The following is a 6,831-nucleotide window of genomic DNA, read 5'->3' as shown; positions in this document are numbered from 1 at the left end:
GAGACTAGAACGCCCCCCCTCAGCACTGTCTGCTTGGCCTGACTGGCTGCTGACTCTGGCTTATGTGTCAGCTGAGTAAGTCAGACTCACCGAACACACGAGGAACATTTGTCTCTCGGTTTTTACCCTCTGCAGATTCACTTTGCAAAACGAGAACATCTCCAAAAATGCACTCAATTGAAAAACCGTAAACATGGATTTGTGAAACAAGGGGCTGCAGAGTTGTATTTCTCCACAGGGGGGCACTGTTGCACCAGTGTCACCCCGCTCCCTCCCTGACCAAAGCCCACTACTATGGGTTTTCCAGCTCATTGAAATTTCCCATCTGCTCCTCAGCACATACCCTGCGTCTCCTCTCTCCACTGGCACTGGGTGGCCGCTCCACATTCACCACTAAACCAGTGAGACAAGGGAGGTGAGGTGGAAGGGGGGGTCGAGAGATGAACAGATGGGCAAAGCTGGTTCCTTTGGCCTGGACGTCAGTCCGTCCCTGTGCTCAGTTTCTCTTATTTGTACATAGAAAAGCTGTCTGTTATGAACAGGAGTTGTGGATGTACTTTAGTTTACTGTGTGACATGAAGGTCAGGAACGAGAGCTGTAATGGTCCTGTACGTCTGTTAAAGCAGGAGGGAGGAACAGCTGTCAGGTTCAAAGCTTAGGAGCTGTCACGGTGCGGTTAGAGTGGATAGTTAGTAGTAGAGTAGATGACACCACTTCAGTTCATACATCTCTGCAGCAGCTTCACGCCTCCTCTCTGCTAATGTGTGCATTTGATGGGAAAAGATGCAGTTAAAAAGCCAATGTAAACACTGGAGTAACCACTTCTCTTCTCCACCGCCCATCCAACTTTTATTCAGAGCGAATGGGGGTGGGGGGGGGATGGGGGGTGTGCACCTTTCACACCCAAGCGGAAACATGCAAACAGTGTTTCCGCTTTGATTTGAGGAACAACACGAGCTTTGTGATCCAGTAACTCAGAGTGAGACCTTTAAAGCTGGAAGTTCAGTGTCTAGAAAAGCCCCCATGGCAGCGCTTTGGAGTGCAGGCTTGTATGTTGATATCTTTATTCCTATTTAAAAAGTCATGCATTTGCAGAGAGGGGGGGGTGCAGGGGTAAAGGCTGCTGAGGCTGTCAGAGTCAGTTTCATCTTTCTGCTCAGACACCAGCCTTCCCATCATGTAAGTATTTACCTCAGGAGGGTCTTTAAAGCCTCTGAACGGTGTCGAATGTGTGAGGTGGGGATGAGGGCTGCTGCTTCGCTCTTGTGTGTTTTCCTCCATTTTCACAGAGCTGCGAACAAGAGCCCCTTAAGCATGGCGGAAAGCAGAGGAGCCATGTGAGTGGCAGCCTCTGGAAATGGGGATGATTCAATCATTACGTATTTTGTTGACAACAGTGAAGGGATCAACACGGCGAGGGCTTTGTTGTTGCCTAAGAGACAAGCGGGGCTGAAGGCAACAGATGCAGAGGCAAGCACAGCACGCGGTGGAGAGGGAAAAAAACCAAAAACATCCAGGTACAAAGGAGCCAATCGAGGTTTGTCTTGTCAGGGCCCAGGCCTGCTGCACCCCGGCAGACGATAAAGGCCAAATCCTGTCTATCATTCTCTCCACACTCTCTAATGTCCTGGCCAGGCGCTGATCACACAGCCCCGGGGGCTCCCTGCTAATGATGCTCCTCCAATGATGCTGATGATCACCGCTATTGGAAAAAGAAACAGGCCATCTATACTGAAAGGTTTCCATGGCAACCCGCTGCGACCCCTTTAGTGCAAATCACAGGGCTGGTGGAACAATGGTTTATGTAGCACGCGCTGCCATTACAGCTTTTCAGCCGTGCCGCCGTTCAGTTTCTCCTTAAATAAATGAGTCGCACTAAATAAACACTTAGCATTAGGGGAGAGAAAGTGAAAATTCATCATAGTTTGCCATCCAGAGGCTGCTGATGTGCCTTTATGCAGCACATTTAACCACCCAGTCACTCCTGAGCTGCTGCTTTGTGCAAATAAATGCAACAGACAGATTCCAGGTTAAAAATTGGAATGACTGGAATTGAATGATACTGAGGCAGCACTGATTCACACTAATAAGGATGAGAAGTGAGATGATTTCTGCGAGTCCCTCCCCCACCCGTAATGAGACGACTTTGCTCTGTCAAGTCCTCTCCCTGTGCTCCTTAAGCCTCCTACAAGCGGTGAGACTCCTGAGGCCTTTACAGGACTGGCCTGTTACTCTAAGTGATGAGTCACAGGTCTGCTGGCTGATTTTTACTGAATTGCAGCGGGGTGGTGGTGAGGAGGAGGAGGTGGAGGAGGAGGAGGAGGAGGAGGAGATGGGGGGGGGGTGTGCACGCCACTGGTAATTGCTCTGCATGCAAGATGGGGTGAGAGAGCACCCGAGCTGACACGCTCCACTTCCCCTGACATAGTGATAGGAAGTGTCATTCGGCACTTTGAAAACGTACCGCCGAGATGTACAGTATAAGTCTGCCATTCTCTGCTCCCACCTCCCACTCGTTTTCTCTCAATCTTCCTCTCTCTTCTCTCTCTTCCTCTCTCTGCCTGCTCCTGTCAGCCAACCAAACTCGGCTGCTCTCATCTTCCACGCAAACTTCCTGTGGTATGACAGTCATGTAAGCGAGTGAACCACAAAGAGGATCCGTGTCCTCTCACTGAGGTGTGGCCCTGCTGGACCGCCTGGCATCTGCCTGTCCGATGCATGTCTGCATGGGCTTCGGAAGATATTTAGATGCTCTTTACTGAGGTTTGGGAAGAAAGACAAGCCTCCTGACCTGAATTGCACTCCTTAGTTATGGTTTCCTGTCCAGGTACATGCCAAATCCAGTCATCCACTGTCATCCAGTGTAATGTAGTCCAGAAAATACAGAGTGCACTGTTACTGTTTATATACTGTATACACCCATATCCTACCTACTACTCTGCATCATTACACTCCTGTCTTCTTCACACTCTTTTTCTATTCTTATTCTTTTTTGTTTTAAGTAAAATGTTTTTCACTTTTTCGTCAAATTCCTCGTATTTGTTCACATACTTGGCCAATAAAAGCTGATTCTGATTCTGTGATTAAATGTATCCGCTGACCTCGGTCAGAGCATAAATCATCATTTCCTCTTCAGCAGTCATGAAGTGTTGCAGTTACAATTTACAACTGGCCACTAATACTGAAATAAATGAGTCATTCCCCAGGTTTTTTTTTCTATAACGTACACATTAAAGGGGCACTCCAGCAATTTCATATTGCACTTCCTTAAAATTGGGGGACTTGAGAGATCTGTCTGATAAAACAAAGACGGTCTGAATCAAAGCTGCAGATGCCAAGATCTTCTCCATTTCAATCCCTTGTATGGGTCAAATGTCAAAAACGCTGGATCCTACATTTCCCATAATGCAGCTCAAAACAAGAAATGCAAAGCCATGCTGGCGTTGTTGTGAGACTACCGTAGACTGTAGAAAAGAATTGGATGTAGCCACCGTGACGTCACCCATTGGTTTGTGGTTTGAAGCCTCGACTTCAGCTTCATGGGCGTCGCCATTTTGTTTTTTTGGAGCCAGAAGTGACGTTCATTCCACAAATGTCTACTTTCTTCTAAATGGGACCATCATCTACTAAATGAGCATCATGCTGTATTGAAGAGGACTGTATACTAGCGACTGAGACCATGAACTCATTAGGAAAGTGTTTACTGAAGTAATAAACCAAGAGAGAAGAAAGGTCATTTTCCAACTGACTTCTGCACGACTGTTAGTCTTTTTGCAACCAGCATAGTCGCCCCCCTGCTGGCCAATCTAAAGAATGCAGGCCCCTCCTTATTGGATCACTTTACTTTTCTTTATGCAGTCTATGGAGGCCACCAGCATGCTAATATGCTCATGTTTAGCAAGTATAATGTTTAGATGGTTTAGCATGTTAGCATGCTAACATTTGCTAACTATAGACTGTATAAAACAATAGCAAGACAAAAGTCCAGCTGAGGCTGATGGGAATGTGATTAGTTTTCCAGGTTTTTGGTCATAAACCAAAGTATTGGATAAATTACCCTGGAGAAGTGAAGGGATAAACCTAATAACATCATCAGGGTTATTTTCCAAGTGCTCACGGAGCTGAAGAAAACATCATCGAGCTATTTGTCCAGACTGTGTTGTAATAACTCAAAATGGCTAAACGATGTCAGTAAGTGTTGCTGCTGCATGGCAGCCAGACTGCAGAGAAGACAGGCTCTTTTTATTCTTCTCAGCTGCTATGCAGAGAAAAGCCAAAGTGGCTAATGTTTAAATCACCCAGCTCACTCAGTGAAGCCTCACTGCAGAGCCTGGTGGTCTGGGATTCTACTGAAAGTAGAATGGTGTGTTCAGGGGGGATGGGTGTGTGTGTTAGAGGGGAGAAGATGTAAAAAAACACGCCAGACCCCCACTCCACCACACACACACGCATACACACACACACATACACACACACCCCACCCAATTCCACATCTCCACTAAGCCCCCACCCCCTAAACAAACTCACACACATGCTGAAAGATGAATGTCCAACAAATGGAGGCAAGAGGTGAGTGAGGGCCCCGTATGAGAGGTGTATTGTGCAGCCGGGGCCTCCACCCCCCCCCCCCTCGGAGGCCGGTAATCAAGGGGGCCTAGTCGGCGCGGCCAGGGGGGTCAGGGCAGTGGCGGCTGAGGAGGAGGCAGTTGCTGTCTCACTAGGATGTTATTTATTGGCCTACTTTGAATCTCCTGCTGCCTCCTGCACTCCCTGTCACTCCCATTGATCTTGTCCTGATCCGCCCCCATGGATGGCTCTGCAGACTCTCCTCCTCCCCCCTGCCCCCCCCCCCTCCTCCTCTTCCTCCTCTTCTCTTCCTCCTATGATGCACATTGTTCAAAAAGCCTTCTGCTCCTGGCACGATGTCCAGAGGGAGCTGAGAAAGTGCTTTAACATCACTTAAGCTCATTTGACTACAGGCAGTGTATATGTTTAGGGCTATTAAAGGGTAGTCATTGTTGACATACCACGCATGGCCTCTGGCTTTGTCATGGGATAAGCTGCATTTGTTCTGCACAATCAGTGCTTGTTAGATAAAGATGTGTGTTTATGTGCATTGGACATTACTTCTTACTTACTTGTTTATGGGGGGTTGCAATATTGCAATTTTAACATTGTTAGATAACCAATAAAATGTGCTACTTAGCACTAGAATAATCACCAGAGTTCTTAGGATGTATCTTTTGGGAATTATGAATGTCTGTACAAAAGTTTGCACTAATACATCAACTATACTTACACTTATAGGATATTTTTCCAGGGTAAGTGAAAACCTGCTCACCTGCTGGTGGTGCTGAATGAAATGTCAGGAAATCACCAAAAGTCAGTAGGATTCATCCTCTGGGGACAATGAATGTCTGTCCAAAATTTCATAGTAATCAAAATTGTTGAGATGTTTCAGTCTGAACTGAAGTGGTGAACCATTACAATTACCAATTACCATTAGGCAGAAAGTTACAGCAGAGAGGCATCGTCTTTACACCCTTATTACGTCCTACCAGGATCTTGATATCAGTTTTTAAATACATATCAAATTTGAAAAAAAACAACACTACAATTTATTGTCAATTTCTTGCAATTAGTCATTTGGGCTGAAGCTTTTCCAGGAATTTTCCCACCTCCAGTGTAACTGTAACCTAATTGGAATTAGGCAATTAGGTGTTCAGAAGGTAATGCCATCGCCTTCATCACGCTATATCCTGCACACAATCATAATAATCCAAGAAGGTTTGTTCCGTGTGGTCTATCTGTGTTCTGTCTGAACATGCTCGGTGCAGATCTTTTCTGTGGAATGCTTGGCAACGTCTGGAATGTCCCGACCATGATAGGAAACATGTGTGTTAAATGAGGAGGTTGGTTGGTGGGAGATAATGGAATTCACTGTCACATGTACGCCTCAGCCGAGGGGGAGGGAGGTTCCAGTCAGACGTCTCAGGTGCGACTCGTGAATCATACACGTCGGCTGCCATAGCTGCATAAAACACTCAAACCCCCTTCGCAGTGTGCGCTCCCCTGTGTAAATGTCACAGTGCATGTGGGGGGCCTCACTTTTTCAGTACACCTCCCCAACATACAGCGCACACATGCTCCAGATCCGCTCATTCCAGCCATAAATAATCGTCAAATACAACAGCGAGTCTGAGCAATGCAGAGGAACAGGGCTCAATAATCTGAGAGTTGTTATTCTGGTCTAACCGCATCCACAAATCCCACCTCAACCCCCTGGACAGCTACCGGCCTGAGGATGCAGGCAAAATATTTAATAACATCCCTGCTTCAAAATACCTGAAAGGCATGCACATACCGTCCAAAGTGCTTCAGGCTGGGTGTGACATGGCTTCAGCAGCAGCAGAGCTTGACTTTTTTAGTCAGTCTGTCCACCACTTTTGTGTGGATTTTAGACCGTATATAGAGACAGAAGACATGGCAGCTCCCCAAAAGTGAAGCCAAAGCATCTCAATCTCCCCCTGAGGGCTATAGGTCAAGCAGAAGGTACATGGGCCAAACAAAACAAAAATCAAAACAATGATCAAATAATTTTTTTTTCCCAAAGATGTTTCTGTCATTTTAGGTAATTCAAGATGTGTTCAAGATTTCATTTTTTTCTTAAAAATCTGGTTTTAACTGTTTATTTGAAACTATAAAAAGGGAGTGTGACATCATGATTGACAGATATTCATACGTACGGCGGGAACCTTGACTCTGGCCAGACCGCCCGTATTCAGGATGTTGTGACTTCATTTTCGTTTGTCCGTGTCGTCCATCTTCATT

This window comes from Pempheris klunzingeri, chromosome 7 (assembly GCF_042242105.1).
Source record: "Pempheris klunzingeri isolate RE-2024b chromosome 7, fPemKlu1.hap1, whole genome shotgun sequence".
Classification (NCBI taxonomy): domain Eukaryota; kingdom Metazoa; phylum Chordata; class Actinopteri; order Acropomatiformes; family Pempheridae; genus Pempheris; species Pempheris klunzingeri.
The sequence above is the reverse complement of the archived record's forward strand: the minus strand, read 5'-3'. Positions refer to the sequence as shown.